This window comes from Triticum urartu, chromosome 6, assembly GCF_003073215.2.
Source record: "Triticum urartu cultivar G1812 chromosome 6, Tu2.1, whole genome shotgun sequence".
NCBI classification, from domain to species: Eukaryota; Viridiplantae; Streptophyta; class Magnoliopsida; order Poales; family Poaceae; genus Triticum; species Triticum urartu.
The window spans coordinates 414,122,017-414,139,297 of NC_053027.1; positions in this window are offsets into that span (position 1 = coordinate 414,122,017).

A 17,281-nucleotide genomic window follows, 5' to 3' on the forward strand; every position below is an offset into this window, starting at 1 on the left:
TTGAGACTCTTGTGATCAGTGAAAATGTCCACTTTTCTTCCCAATAGAAGATGTCTCCAAGTCAAAAGAGCATGAACAACTGCCGCCAACTCGAGATCATGAGTGGGGTAGTTCTTCTCATTAGGCTTCAACTGGCGAGAGGTATAAGCAACAACTTTCTTCTCTTGCATCAATACTGCGCCAAGACCTTGGAGAGAGGCATCACAAAAGACCTCGTACGGTTTGGATTCATCAGGCGGAGTCAGAACTGGAGCAGTGATCAATTTTTCTTTCAAAGTGTTGAAAGCAATATCACACTCCGGAGACCAAACGCACTTGACGTGCTTCTGGAGAAGATTTGAGAGAGGCTTCGCGATCTTAGAAAAGTTTTCAACGAATCTTCAGCAATAGCTTGCGAGACCGAGGAAGCTACGGAGTTGCTTCACGTTCTGAGGAGGTTCCCAATTCACAATTGCAGACACCTTCTCAGGATTCATGGCAATGCCCTTGGCAGAGATATGACCAAGATAAAGAACCTCATCGAGCCAAAATTCGCACTTGGAGAACTTGGCGTAGAACTGATGTTCCCTGAGCTTATCAAGAACCAAACGCAAGTGCTTGGCATGATCCTTGTTCTTCGAGAAAACCAGAATGTCGTCGAGATAGACAAAAACGAAGTCATTGGTGTAGGCGTTGAAGATGAAGTTCATCATACGAGAGAAAGTCGGAAGAGCGTTGACGAGGCCAAAAGACATGAGTGTATTCATATGAACCATAGATTTTCCTGAAAGCCGTCTTGGGAATATCTTGCTCACGGATTCGAATCTGATGATAACCCATACGGAGATCAAGCTTTGAGAATACTTGGGCACCTTTGAGTTGTTCGAACAGCTCATTGATGTTGGGAAGTGGGTATTTGCTCTTGATAGTCTTCTTGTTCAATGTACGGTAATCAACACAAAGTCGGTCCGTTCCATCCTTCTTCTTCACAAAAAGAACACCACAACCCCATGGAGAAGAACTAGGCCGGATGAGACCCATTTTCTCTTGAATATCGAGTTGCTTCTTCAGCTCCTTCAACTCTTCAGGTCCAAGCTTGGAAGGACGTTTGCACACAGGTTTCGTGCCAGGCTCAAGATCAATAACGAATTCAACTGGCCGGTGCGGAGGCATTCCTGGAAGCTCTTCTGGAAAGACGTCTTGATATTCGCAAACGACTGGAATTTGCGAGATGGCATCGAGTTCACCTTTCTCATTGAGAGAAAACAGACGGATAGTATCATCACGAGCGGCAAAGACAATTACATCCTCAGACGAATGAGTCAACTGAATCTGCCTGGCTGCACAATCAAGCTGAGCCTTGTGCTTAGAAAGCCAATCCATTCCGAGAATAAGATCAATATCCGAGTCACCAAGAACCGTTGGAGAAGCCAGAAACTTGTAGTCACCCAAGGTGATAGTAACATCCGGAACGATGGAGTTAGCATGCATGCGCTTACCGGGAGAGACAACTGCTAATGGACTAGGCAAAACTTGCGAAACCAATTCATGCCTAGATGTAAACGGTCTCGAGATGAAACAATGTGATGCACCAGTGTCAAAAAGAACTTTAGCTGGAATATCATTAACAGGAAGGTTACCCATGATGACATCTGATGAATCCTCTGCCTGAGCTGCATTAATCAAGTTGACCTTGGCGTGCTTGGGGTTATGCTTGACCACAGTTGTACTTGCCGATCTGACAGGAGGAGGAGGAAGACGCCTCTGGTTGAAACACTTGTTGGCATAGTGACCCTTCTGTTGGCACTTGTTGCACGTGACCTCTGAAAGCGGACGGTGATACGGAGCACTCGATCTTGGAGTTTGAGACGAAGTCTTGTTCTAAAAGCCAGGGTTGGGGGGGTGGGAAGATCCACTGCCACCTTTGCTCTTCTGCTAATACGGCTGACGGAACGGAGGAGGAGGAAGCCAATACTTCTGCTGCTTGGCCACTTGAGTAGAGGAAGAAGGAGTAACATCTCTGACTCGCTTCTTGGAAGCATCACACCTCAACTGAGCAGCCTCTTGCTTCAGTGCCATGTTGTAGAACTCATCGTATCTCAAGGGCTCGAAGAGAACAAGAGCTAGCTGAATTTCTTCTCTAAGACCACCCCTGAACTGGTATATCATGCTCTTCTCATCAGGGACGTCCTGCTTAGCAAAGCGGGCGATCTTCTGAAACAACTTGTTGTAGTCATAGACAGACAAAGAGCCTTGCTTCAGGTTGCGGAATTCCTCACGCTTGCTTTCAACCACGCTCTGAGGAATATGATGAGCTCGGAAATCTCGACGGAAATCATCCCAAGTGATAACACGTCCACCTCTGGAGTCCTTGTACTGCTGGAACCATTCTGCAGCTTGATATTTGAGTTGGAAGGAAGCGACATGATGACATGATATGAGATGCACATGATGACATGATATGAGATGCATGACAACGACAACAACACACGGAGACAAAGACCCGAAGCCGAGAAAATAAATTAACTTAATGCCGAAAATGGCAAGAGTTGGAGTACAAATTGGGAAAGTTACATCCAGGGTGTTACAGACGACCTAGTCAAGAAGATCGGAGTATTCATGGGAGGAACAGCACCGGGAGATGAAGACGAAGATCCCACTTGTGCGGACAACTACATCATCATCGATGACACTGATTCCGATCCTAGTGATGATGACTTTGAAGACGAAGCTGGAGCAGACATCATGGAGTCTTCCACCGATCAAAATTTCTAGATGACTACCATATATTACTAGTATTCCCCCATGTATTTAGTAGTAGTTGAGCGCTTGTGCGATAGTTCTAGATCGTTTGTATGCCCTTGCTTGCTTGATTGAGTGAATTGAGTGTGTTTGTCTCATGTGCATATGGGTAGTGTTTTCTCATTAGACCTCTTTTCTATTCTAATCTCTTTTATCTAAACCCCTCAGATGCCTCCGAGACGTGACACCGGTTTTGCCTTCCCACCGGAGCTCACCCAGTTGATCCAACAGCAGAATGTGTTGATGCAATTGCTAGTTCAGAATCAGGACAACAACAACAACAACCCGCCGCCCGTGGACAACCTAGCCCGTTTTCTAAGGTTACAGCCGCCGGTGTTTTCAAGTAGCACCGAGCCCATAGTTGCGGACGATTGGCTACGCCGTATTGGAAGGGAGTTGACCAGCACAGGTTGCACAGATGCTGAGAGAGTGCGCTTTGCCGCACATCAATTGGATGGACCAGCAGCCTCATGGTGGGAGAATTACACGGCCACTTTTCCTATAGCCAATGTCACTTAGGACCAGTTTCAGCAAGCTTTCCGCATAGCCCATGTCTCCACTGGAGCTATGCAAATGAAGAAGCGGGAGTTCCGCAACTTACGCCAGGGGAACCGCACTGTGGCTCAGTACGTGGATGAGTTTAGCAAGTTATCTCGCTACGCCCCTGATGATGTGGCCACAGATGCAGCGAAGCAGGAGAAGTTTATGGAAGGGCTGAATGATGAGATGAGTATGCAGTTGATGGTAGCAACCTTCAACAACTACCAGGAGTTGGTAGATAAGGCTCTTATGATTGAAGGGAAGCAGCAGCAGATTGAGAGCCGCAAGAGAAAGTATGGACAAGGGAAGCAGCAGCAGATTGAGAGCAGCAGCAGAAGCCTCGCCTAACCCCAAACTCGGGAGGACTTGTTCATAACCATGGAGGTCACAACCACACTGGAGGAGGATCGCATAACCACAATGGATCTAAGAATGGGAATGGGAACGGAACCAACAATAATCATAACCGCCCCAACCCAGCCACACCCGCCAAAAGGGACTTAAGTCATGTTACTTGTTTCAAGTGTGGGAAGACTGGACACTACGCCACGGAGTGCCCTGAAGGAAAGAATGGAAATGGAAATGGGGAGCGCTGGGAAGAAGCCAAATCCATTCAACAAAGGACAAGTGAACCACGTTAACGTGGAGGAGGTTGAAGAGCAGCCGGACGCGGTAATAGGTAAGTTTTTGGTTAAGTCATTTACCGCTCTCGTTCTTTTCGATACTGGTGCATCGCATTCATACATATCAAGGGGATTCGTGGATAAGTTTAAACTACCAACCCAAACCCTTAGGACCCCTCTTTTAGTGAGTTCACCCGGAGCAGAGTATATGGCCAGCCGATGGTGTGACCAGATACCCTTAACCATTGGTACACATGTTTTTCCGTCCGACCTAATTATCTTGGAGTCACAAGGACTAGATGTGATATTGGGTATGGACTGGATGTCAAAGTTTGGAGGAAGCATTGACTGTGCTAGTAAGTTGATTTATCTCACCACCCCGGAAGGAAAAAGGATTAAGTATGTATCTAGGAATGTGCCTAGGAGGAGTCAAGTGAATGCCCTTACGGGAGTTGTTCAGGAGGAAGTGCTTGTAGTGCAGGATTACCCAGATGTTTTTCCAGAGGAGTTACCAGGCATGCCACCGGGTAGAGAAATTGAGTTTTTGATAGAGCTGTTGCCAGGTACAGGACCAATATCCAAGAGACCCTATCGGATGCCCGCAAATGATCTGGAAGAAATTAAGAAACAGATCAAGGAGTTATTGGAGAAAGGATACATTCGAAGAAGTTCATCACCTTGGGGAGCCCCAGTACTTTTGGTTGAGAAGAAGGATAAATCCCTGAGGATGGTTGTTGATTATTGAGTATTAAATGAAGTGACGATTAAGAACAAGTACCCACTGCCGATGATCAATGATCTGTTTGATCAGTTGCAAGGAGATAAAGTGTTTTCGAAGATCGATTTACGTTCGGGGTATCATCAGTTGAAGATACGAGAGAAGGATATACCGAAGACAGCGTTCACAACACGATATGGATTATACGAGTACACGGTCATGTCATTTGGACTGACTAACGCCCCTGCCTATTTCATGAGCATGATGAACAAGGTGTTCATGGAGTATTTGGACAAGTTTGTTGTGGTGTTTATTGATGATAGTATGGTATACTCGAAGAACGAGGAGGAGCACAGGGAGCATTTGCGCTTAGTTCTCGAGAAACTCAGGGAACACCAGTTGTATGCTAAGTTTAGCAAATGCGAATTTTGGTTGAAGGAAGTCGGGTTCCTTGGACATGTTATATCGGGAGAAGGTATAGCAGTAGACCCCAGCAAAATTCAGTCAGTCACTGAATGGTTGGCACCCACTTCAGTTAGCGAGATCCGCAGTTTTCTTGGACTCGCAGGATACTACCGGAGATTCATCGAGAATTTTTCCAAGATTGCAAAGCCAATGACTAAACTGTTGAAGAAGGATACTAAGTTTAAACGGACAGAAGATTGCGAGGCAAGTTTCCAAGAGTTGAAGAAACGTTTGACTACAGCGCCAGCGCTAACACTGCCAGATATACATAAGGAGTTCCAAGTGTACTGCGATGCCCCACACCAGTTGCACCAGACTTTGGGAACGAGATTGGAGTTTAGTACAACATTTCACCCGCAGATGGATGGACAAACAGAGAGAGTCAACCAAATTTTGGAGGACATGTTGAGAGCCTGTGCGCTATATTATGGATCTAGTTGGGATGAAAAGTTGCCATACACAGAGTTTTCATACAACAATAGCTATCAAGCCAGTTTGAAGATGGCACCGTTCGAAGCCCTGTATGGACAAAGGTGCAGAACACCGTTGATGTGGGACGAGGTAGGAGACCGATAGTTGTTTGGACCAGACTTGATCAAGGAGTCCGAGGAGAAGGTTAAATTGATTCGTGATAGACTGAAGATTGCTCAGTCCAGGCAGAAGAGTTATCCAGACTCAAAACGCAAGGAGGTAACCTATGAAATTGGAGACCGAGCATATCTGCGAGTATCACCCTTGCGAGGAGTGAAACGTTTTGGAGTTAAGAGAAAGTTAGCCCCGAGATTTGTAGGACCGTATCGTATTTTGGAACGGATGGGAGAAGTTGCCTACAAGTTGGAGTTACCCGAGGGATTGTCAGGAGTTCATGACGTGTTTCATGTTTCACAGCTGTAGAAGTGTCATGCTGAGATGGCAGATATACCGCTAAGAGATACAGTACCCCTGGAGGCGATTCAGTTGGACAATGATTTGACTTATGAGGAGAAACCAGTTAAGATTCTTGAGTTTGCCAGCAGAGTCACCCGCAGTAAGGTTATCAAGTTTTACAAAGTTCAGTGGAGCCACCATACCGAGGATGAAGCCACCTGGGAACGAGAGGATGATCTCCGCAAAGACCACCCGCACCTATTTTCTAGCCAGCCCGAATCTCGAGGGCGAGATTCATCTTAAGGGGGGTAGGTTTGTAACATTCCAAATTTTCTATTTGGAATGTTATACATTAGATCATCATTACATATCATGTTTTATTGCTTTTCCGTTTCGTAATCCTCGCAAATCCTAAGCAACTCAAGGACCTTCGGAGAGAGTTGGGGATTTCCTGGTTTTCATATTTGATTCTTTTATCAAATAATGAAACGAGGATTTGATTTTAATTATTTCTCTCCGAAAAATATTTCAATTAAAAAATTTAAGAGAGGAGATAATAAGACTTCTCCAAAAATAAATGAAATATTGGAGGAAAAATATTAAAATCATTAAATTGTTTTTTTGTTTTGTTGTTTTTATTCGGATTTATTTGCATTAGAAAAATTGCATCTTTACAAAAATGCATTTTAGGGCCAAGAAAATGTTCATCTTGTTCTAAATATTTTATTTAGACGGAGAAAATTTGTTTTGGCATTTTTAGATTTTTATTTATTTTTCTAGGATTTTTTTCTATCGGCGGAATTATTTTAAAAAAAGAGTTCCCGCGCCCGACTGGGCCTAAGGCCCAGCCGAGCCAGGCCGGCCCAGCCTCCGCCGCCGCCGCCGCCGCCACCACTCGGACTGGAGTCCGAGTTGGACTCCGCGCCGCCCCGCCTTGGCCCCTACTCCAAGCCGCCGCCGCCCTTGCCCTTATATACCGCCGCCCCGCCACCCCAACACCCTAAACCACACCTGAATGACTTAATATCTGCAACAAAGACTTAATATCTGCAACAAAGTATTTAGTAGCAAAGTAATATGATAGTAGTGGTAACAGTGGCAAAGGTAACAGTAGCGGTTTCGTAGTGATTGTAATAGTGGCAATGGAAAAGTAACTAAGCAAAGATCAATATGTGAAAAGCTCGTAGGCAATGGATCAGTGATGGATAATTATGTCGGGTGCGATTCCTCATGCAACAGTTATAACATAGGGTGACACAGAACTAGCTCCAATTCATCAATGTAATGTAGGCATGTATTCTGAATATAGTCATACGTGCTTATGGAAAAGAACTTGCATGACATCTTTTGTCCTACCCTCCCGAGGCAGCGGGGTCCTATTGGAAACTAAGGATATTAAGGCCTCCTTTTAATAGAGTACCGGACCAAAGCATTAACACTTAGTGAATACATGAACTCCTCAAACTACGGTCATCACCGGTAAGTATCCCGATTATTGTCACTTCGGGGTTAACGGATCATATCACATAATAGGTGACTATAGACTTGCAAGATAGGATCAAGAACTCACATATATTCATGAAAACATAATAGGTTCAGATCTGAAATCATGGCATTCGGGCCCTAGTGACAAGCATTAAGCATAGCAAAGTCATAGCAACATCAATCTCAGAACATAATGGATACTAGGGATCAAACCCTAACAAAACTAACTCGATTACATGATAAATCTCATCCAACCCATCACCATCCAGCAAGCCTACGACGGAATTACTCACGCACGGCGGTGAGCATCATGAAATTGGTGATGTACGAAGCTTGATGATGACGATGGCGACAGATTCCCCTCTCCGGAGCCCCAAACGGACTCCAGATCAGCCCTCCCGAAAGAGATTAGGGCTTGGCGGCGGCTCCGTATTGTAAAACGCGATGAATCCTTCTCTCTAATTTTTTTCTCCTCGAACGTGAATATATAGAGTTGGAGTTGAGGTCGGTGGAGCACCAAGGGGCCCATGAGGCAGGGCGGCGCGTCCGGGGGGGTAGGCGCGCCCCCACCCTCGTGGATAGGGTGTAACACCCACGATGCGGCTATATTTCCCACGTGTCGGAGCACGACTTAGAGGCATAACCGCATAGTAGGCAGGTGGCAAGAGGGGTAATCTTTACACATCCCATGTACTAAATAAGAAAGGGATAAAGAGTTGGCTTACAATCGCCACTTCACACAATACTTAAATATAGCATTACATCATCCAGATACAATCAAGGTCCGACTACGGAACCAAATAAAGAAAGACAACCCCTAATGCATAGATCCCTGATCGCCCCGACTGGGCTCCACTACTGATCAACTGGAAACGAAACAACACAACGAACACGATCTTCATCGAGCTCCTCCTTGAGCTCGGTTGCGTCACCTGCGCGGTTATCATCTGCACCTGCAACTGTTTGAAGTAATCTGTGAGTCACGGGGACTCAGCAATCTCACACCCGCGAGATCAAGACTATTTAAGCTTATGGGTAGGAAAGGGTAGTGAGGTGGAGCTGCAGCAAGCACTAGCATATATGGTGGCTAACATACGCAAATAGGAGCGAGAAGAGAAGCAATGCACGGTTGTGAGCTAGAAGTGATCATGTAGCGACCCGACCTCAGATGGTCAAGTCTCTGTGCTTCAGTGTCATCCCTGGATCGGTAATGCTGACACACACAGTACTCGAGGATTTATAACAGAGTAGCAATCACACACTTATTACATCGAAAAGTCTAAGAGAGAACTTATTACAATAATATGGCTTAAGGCCATCTAATGCGATAACAGCGGAAGGCTTGGAAGATAAAGTGAGTCCATCAACTCCAACGGCATAGCTGAGCTGCACGGCAACGACCTAACGAACCTTACTCCTCGTCTGAAAAGTCTGCAACATAATACGTTGCAGCCCGAAAACGGGTCAGCACATGGAATATGCTGGCAATATAACACAATAGAGCAGAAACAGAATAATGCTATCACTACATGCATATATGGCTGGTGGAAAGTTGTATGGTTATAGTTTTTGCGAAAAGCCAATTTTCCCTACAACAAAGGAATAGATTTTAATTTAACTATCATGGTGGTTGAAACATCATTGAGAAGGTACCCCCAACTCAATCCCAATTAAAGTGATTAACAACCCAACAGTATTAATTAAACATGGTGAGATACATGTGATAACCCAAGTACTAGATACTCAAGAATTGTCCATAACCGGGGACACGGCTAACCATGATTAGATTGTACACTCTGCAGAGGTTTGCGCACTTTTCTCCACAAGACTCGATCGCCTCCGTTGGATTTCTCGCACTACATGGTGTTTGAGAAACGGATGACCGAGACACAGTCTTCCAGAAACGTTAACTCTCCACTCCGGGTAGACCATACCAAACCTACCAAACCCACTACCTGCTAATCTACCTCTTCAAGAGCTTCACGTAACTTACTCAACTATGCTAGAGCCCATAATAGCTTGTGGCTGCACACGGAAGTTTCTATCATGAATCATCTCAGTTCCCTTTGAGCCTGGGTGGCGGTCCATAGGAAGATCACACGGGTACCCCGGGATTTCCAAAAAAATACAGACAACACTGGGTTCCCCAGGTGCCTCAATCCACCCAGTTGTTTGATTAAGTTGCCACCTTAAGTTGAACCATTAATTAACAATCTCACATCTGTCATGAATTTCACTCAAACCCAAACCACGTCTACGAGCATAGCATAGCAATATAAGCAATACGTAGAAGTAACTCCCAAGGGTTTGAATATAACAGGGCAATAGGTTCTACCTCAGCAACTACTTCCCAACCCACAAGTTATCGACATCCTAATCATGCAATGTTTGAGGATTAGAACTAATGCATAAAAACTGGGTAATAATCGGATATGTTCAAAGTGTTACTTGCCTTGCTGACGATCCGCGAATCCTAGAGACTCGTAGTAACACGCTTCGCACTCCGGGAATTCTATCGCAAGCAAACAATAACATATATAAGTAACAAGCAACGATGCACAAGCAAAACTCAAATAAGAGAGGTTGACCAGAAAGTTCAACTTAAGAACTCCGGTACGCAAAAAGAATCAAAACAAATGAAGCAACGAAAGTCAAACGGCGAAAGAAAACCACTTCGTTTACTAATCTGAACTTAGGTCAAATTTTACAGTAGCAAAAACTTGTTTGAGTTGATTAACCGGAAAGAGGGTTTCGAGACGAAACTCCAGGCGCTTGAATCGCCTGATTCCGATAAACGAGCGAAAAGATAAATAGAAATTAAGATCGGATCAGAAATCGCGATCAGAAAAATCATGGAATAAATCCGAGAAAAAGAAAAACGACGAACAGATTAACGAACGAACGTTCGTTATCTGGATCTAAACGAAGAATGCGTTCGTTAAAACGAACGAACAAGCGAACGCTCGCTAAATAAATAAACCGGAGAAAAACCGATCTATTTAAAAAAACAAAAACTAGGGTTTTGAAAAAATAAAACCGAATGGTTTTTAAGAAAAACCGGCGGTTGGATCCGGCGGCTACCTCCGGCGAGGGCTTGGGCGGCGGGGTGCGGCGGCGGCGCGGGCGGCGGCGGCGGGAGGCGCGGCGCGGCTCGGGGCGGGATGCGGGAGGCGGCGATGGTGGCAGTAGGGGGCTCGGGCGGCGCGTATATAAAGGGGGCGGGGTGGGGCGGCTTGGAGGAGGGGGCAAGGCGGCGGCGACGAAGTCCGGCTCGGACTCTTCGTCCGAGTCGGCGGAGGCGGCTGCGGCGGCTGGGCCCTAGGCCCAGTCGGGCGCGAGATTTTTTTTATTTATAATACCACCGACAGAAGAAAAATCCTATAAAAATAAATAAAAATATAAAAATGCCAAAATGAATTTTCACCGTCTAAATAAAATATTTAGGACGAGTTGAACATTTACTTGGCCCTAAAATGCAATTTTGAAAACGTGCAATTTTTCTAATGCAAATAAAATCCGAATAAAACCAAATAAAATCCAATAAATGATTTTAATATTTTTCCTCCAATATTTCAATTATTTTGGAGAAGTCATATTATCTCCACTCATTTGATTTAATATGAAATATTTTTCGGAGAGAAAAATTGTTACAATCAAAATACTCGTTTCATTATTTGATAAAAATCAAATATGAAAACCGGAAAATCCCCAACTCTCTCAGTGGGTCCTTGAGTTGCTTAGGATTTCGAGGATTGCAGAACGGAAATGCAATAAATCATGATATGCATGGATGATCTATGTATAACATTCCAAATTGAAAATTTGGGATGTTACAGATCAAGAAGTGATCCTGAAACTACTTACGTTCAAGCATAACACAAGAACCGTGTTCACTTCCCGGAGTCCGTCGGAAAGAGACCATCACGGCTACACACACGGTTGATGCCTTTTAATTAAGTTAAGTCACAAGTTTTCTACAACCGGATATTAACAAATTCCCATCTACCCATAACCGCGGGCACGGCTTTCGAAAGTTCAAAACCCTGCAGGGGTGTCCCAACTTAGCCCATCACAAGCTCTCACGGTCAACGAAGGATATTACTTCTCCCAGGAAGACCCGATCAGACTCAGAATCCCGGTTACAAGACATTTCGACAATGGTAAAACAAGACCAGCAAAGCCGCCCGAATGTGCCGACAAATCCCGATAGGAGCTGCACATATCTCGTTCTCAGGGCACACCGGATGAGCAAGACATCGGGTTGGCATAGACCCTGGTTGCACAGGGGGCACCGGGCATCGCTCAGGTCGGACCAACACTTAGAGAAGCACTGGCCCGGGGGGGTTAAAAATAAAGATGACCCTCGGGCTCGCGAAAACCCAAGGGAAGGTGATAGGTTGTTAGTGCAAATGTAAAACCAAGGTTGGGCCTTGCTGCAGGAGTTTTATTCAAGGCGAACTGTCAAGGGGTTCCTATTATAACCCAACCGCGTAAGGAACGCAAAATTAAGGAATATAACACCGGTATGACGGAAACTAGGGCGGCAAGAGTGGAACAAAACACCAGGCATAAGGCCGAGCCTTCCAACCTTTACCAAGTATATAGGTGCATTAAAGTAAACAATATATGTAATAATGATATCCTAACAAAATCCATGTTCCAACATGGAACAAACTCCAACTTCACCTGCAACTAGCAACGCTATAAGAGGGGCTGAGCAAAGCGGTAACATAGCCAAACAACGGTTTGCTAGGTAAGGTGGGTTAGAGGCTTGACATGGCAATATGGGAGGCATGTTATAGCAAGTGATAGGTATCGCAGCATAGCAATAGAGCGAGCAACTAGCAAGCAAAGATAGAAGTGATTTCGAGGGTATGGTCATCTTGCCTGAGATCCCGCAAAGAAGAAGAACGAGTCCATGAAGAAGATAAACGGACGTAGTCGAACAAATCCTCACAACTCCGGAACGAAACCGAAGCTATCGAGAGAAGCAACCCGGAAAGAAGCAAGCAACATAATAAACAACCATCACATAAACATGGCATGATGCACAATCAAGTATGATGCATGTCCGGTTTAATGTGGCATGGCATGGCAAAGTGCACAACCAACACTACAAGTTAAGTGGAGCTCAATATGCAACGAGTTGCATATCAACGGAACACCACATTAATTATTTAGTTCTCTCCCATTTAGGTACCCAACAATATTAAAAGTTGTTAAACATGGCAAGAGATGAAGCAAAAGTAAACTACACAAACCAAGCAAATTAAATGGGGCCGGAAACATCAAACAACAATTCCGGTAAATCCCAATGTGCATTAGCAATTTAATGCAACAACAATTTAAAACATTTTAGAAGTTATTAACATGATGCGGATGCCATGTTCAAGTTTATGCATTTTTTTATGAAAATGTTGACAAGCATAATATGAAGAATTTGTCATCGTGGCGGAAACGAAAAGGGGTGCCACGACAACGAATCCGAAAATGATGCCACGGCAACATGTCGGTTCCGGTAGCTCATAGAGATACCGGTGCAAAGGAGAAGTGTGCAGATGCGTGCAAAATATGGTGGGGCGCTCCCGAATACCGGGTGTCCCATGAGTCGATGGCATGGAAGCGAGAGACACTACGAACACGATGCAGACAAAGGGGTGCATCTCATACAACACATGCAATCATTTTCGGACGGTCGTCTCGGGGTTATACCTCCAAAGCGTGCAAACGGGACGGTTCTCGTTTGGTGTAAAGTAGAGGAAGTAGATGTTCACAGGTCGTTGTTGGACGTAGTCGTTCTCGTGGCGACGGTAGTCGTTCATGTTCTTAGTCTCACAAGTTTCTGTAGATGTTCGGGGGCACGGCGAGAAACTTGACATCCACGGAGTTTTCAAGGGTCGACGGTAGTGGTACTTGGCGAAAATGCTCGTCGACGGTAGTTGTTCTCGTATCGTCGTAGTACTTGGCAATTTCGGAAACGGCGGAAGACGAACTTGGCGGTCCTCGTTGATCTAGTATTTGGCGTTATTCCCTATTTGGTGGTCATTTTAGGCATCGGGCGTCGAGGTACTTGGCGGATCCGTGGTGCTCGCGGTCTTGGTCACGCCGAAAGGCACTTGGCGAAACCATTCAGGGAGGAAGCATCGGAGTGCTGCTAGCAATTGGTGGAACTCCACGGTCACACCACATGGGTGTACAGAGGCAAAGCTTGTGGCGATGCGCCTATGCGGTTGCCAAAGGGAACAATGCCGGGTCGAGGCAGAAGACAGGCGACGCGGCTGTGGGAACCGGGAGGCATGGCTCCAACGGGCAGGGCCGGAGACGATGCAACTGTCAAGGAGGAGTTTGGCGGAGCAGCACCAAGGCAGCAGTGAAGCTCTAACCTCAGGTCCATGGCGGCAGATACAGGCGATGGTGGTTCGAGGGGAGGCAGGCGAGCGGGAGGCTCGCAGGGCCTTGGGTGCTCGAGGAGAGGCCGAGGGCGGCTGGAACCGACCAGAGGCGACGCCCTACGGCGCGGGGACGAGGTGGCGTTGGGGGCGCTGCTGCAGACATGGATGGATAGGAGATGGGAAGATCTGGCCGGCTGGCGCTCCAGCGGGCGAGGCGGCGGCACGAGGCAGGAGGCGGCTCGGTCTGCGGCTACTCGGATGCTCGGCGTGGGCGGAGCCGGCGCGAGGAAGAGGAGCCTGGCATGGCTCCCGCTTGAGGTGGCATTCCTAGAGGAGCTCGGCGGCGGCGGTCGCAGGCCGGCGCGGCGGAGGAATGGTAGGCCCGTGTGAAGGGAGAGCGACGGGGAGGCATGGGCGAGGAGATCCATGGATCAGGACGAGGTGCAGCGCTGCTCTCTCCCTGCCTCTCTCTGATGGCGCACGCACAGGAGAAAGGGATCGATGGGGGAGATGGGGATCGGGCAAGCGGCGGCGCTGAATGGGCATCGAGGGAGAGAGCGAGTGGAGGGGTCGGGGCTAGGTTAGGTGCGGTTGGGCCTTGGCCTCGGCTGCTGGGCTGAACAGGAGGCCCAGGTGGGCTACGGGGATGGATGCCTAGCTGGGTTTCCCCCTTCGTTTTCTATTTCTCACAAGAAGAAAGAAAGAAAAAAACACAGGAGATAAAAGAAATGACTAGAGGAGTAGCAAAGGACTTTGGTAGGGAGAAAAATCTTTCTGGACTCACAAAAATGTGAAGGATGACAATAAAATGGTTCGAGCATTCTTCGCGGAATTAAGATTCGCACAAGGTTGAATTTCAAAACCCATTCCAACGAACTACAAATGGGTTGAAATTATAGGAGATGACCCTACACACTAGATGTGATTTATGGGCAGATCCGGAACATTTATGGATAAGTAAAATTGCAACTCAATTTTACTAAAAAGGCTCCAAAGGAAGAAAAGAAGTGGAGTTGGATAAAAAGGAAATTGAAGAACGGTGCAAATGTGTTATGGGTGAATCCAAGCCAATGGAATGGTTTAATATAGCTCCCTAAATATTAGGAGGATATGTTATAAAGAGAATCACCATGTGAATTCCCTCGGCTTAAATGGACCGAAGATCCATACGATTTATTTAGTTGAGTTGCAAAAGAATTAATGATATGATACATGATGACAAGATGCAATGCAAAATATGCAATGAAGAATGCAACGAACCAAACAAATCACATGACGAAACCCGGAATTCATGGAAGGCACCTGAAGCTCCGGTCTTGGGGCGTCACAACACTCCACCACTACGATTGGATCTCGTCCCGAGATATAGGATGGCACCGGAGGGAAAAGAAAGAGGAAGAGAAGAGGTAAAACTAAGTTGCTTCTTTAACAATTGAGTGAAACCAAAGAACCTTGCGAGGTTGAACAAATAGAAAGAAAGAATACCATGAAGATGAACAAAGTTGAAAACACTCCGTTAGAAAAGAGGAACAAGGGACCTTACTAGAGCCTTGTAGGTTGAAAGACATAAGAAAAGTTTGCAATGGACAAGAAGTACAAGCAAGCACTTCGGTTGAAATGCGATGTACAAGGAACGATAAGGATCAAATATGATAACACTTCAGTTGGAAATGGAAGGCAATAATAAGGACTTGGCAAAATGAAAGCACTTGGATGAGACTCCAGTTAGAAGAGGAATGATAGCCACAACACTCCGGTTAAAACAAGATAGAGACGTAATAAGAATGATATAATTTGGACAGCACTCCGATTATAAATGTAAGGAATTAGAATCATGAACTTGACAAGATGAGAAGATACTTGATGAAATCAACAACACACTAACTCCGGAACTATTGAAAGAATGGCACAAGGGGTAAGAAAGATTTCAGACAACACTCCGGTTGAAAAGGAATGCAAAACTTGATAAGACGAGCGAACTTGAATAGAGGGCACGACACTCCGGTTGAATGGATAAGCATGTAAAGAACACGATCCTCGCAATTCGAGATCATGATTGAAAAGAGCAACATCACTATGCCTCCGGGAGAAATGAAAGAATGGAATGGAATGAATGGAGGGAAACAAGATCTTGAGAGAGCACGCTTACAACAAATGCTAGAACGGAGTTGTTGGATTATCAACAACGAAAGCATAAGTTTGATGTGGGCTAATGGAAGACATCTCAAAATTATGAGGTGACCACCTGCCACTCACGGGAAAAAGATTTGATTGAGAGCTAGAAAAGATAGAAAGCTTCTCCCACCGAGGTGATAAGAAAAACTTGGATCATAGGTAATCATCACAAAGAGCAACATTCCCAATGGAAGGCTTTAGGTGAAATCTATACCAAGATACCCTCCAACGAAGAAATTGATGGTTTGCAAAGGATGTCATGAACAAATTGAAAATGATGGGTTTAAAATATGTCATTTCGGCCAACTTGTGAATCATGAAACATGAAGGGGGCCGTTAAAATGACATAAAACCACCTCAAAAGATAAGATAGAAAGAATTTCACTTCGAAATGCAAGATGAAGAAGCTTGAACTCCTGAAAACAAGACATGTGTTTAACACCATGTTTATTTTTGAGTATAGCTTGGTGGAACTTAACTTCGCAAGAAATCCTGAAGATCAATTGAGGAATGAAAAGAATCCTTGACAAACCACCATGTAACCTCCATGAAGAAAAACTCCGGATAGGAAATGATAACATAAAAGAATTGAAAGGTTTTAAGCGAACAAGATTGAAGTCTTGCAATGGTCAGATGGAGCTTCGCGATGATAAAAACGAGAAAACTTGGAACTCCGGAAAAGAAAGATGAGCAGTTGAAACCAAGAATTTGATGAGCCCCCGGAATAAGGAATTGAATCACTTGGATGAAACAAGAATAAGAATTACATTATGTTTATCCTTCATCAATTAAATTGATGACAAGCAATGGATTGCATACAACTTATTCTCGTAGAAAGGATTAAGATATATATAGCGCAAACTTGAGAAGGTCTTCAACGATCCACCGGTAGGATTTGAAAGAACGAAGGAATTGATATGATAACGTAAGAAGAGGAATCTTGAACAAACCACCGTAAGAATTAAAAATGAAAGTAACAGAGGCACAAATCACCCGGAAGAATTTGGAAAATGAATGAAGATACTTGAAGGAATTTAGATACATGAGAACGAATAGATCATGAGCTGATTAGAGAATATTTGAATGATGCACCGGTAAGATTTGGAGAATGAGAGCTGAAAGCTAAGAATGAACAAACCCGAAATGATGACCTTTGGAGAATCGAACTGAAAAGACTCCTGAATTGCTCCAGATGGGTAAAAAGAATTCTCACAATCGAAAATAATTATGAGAGG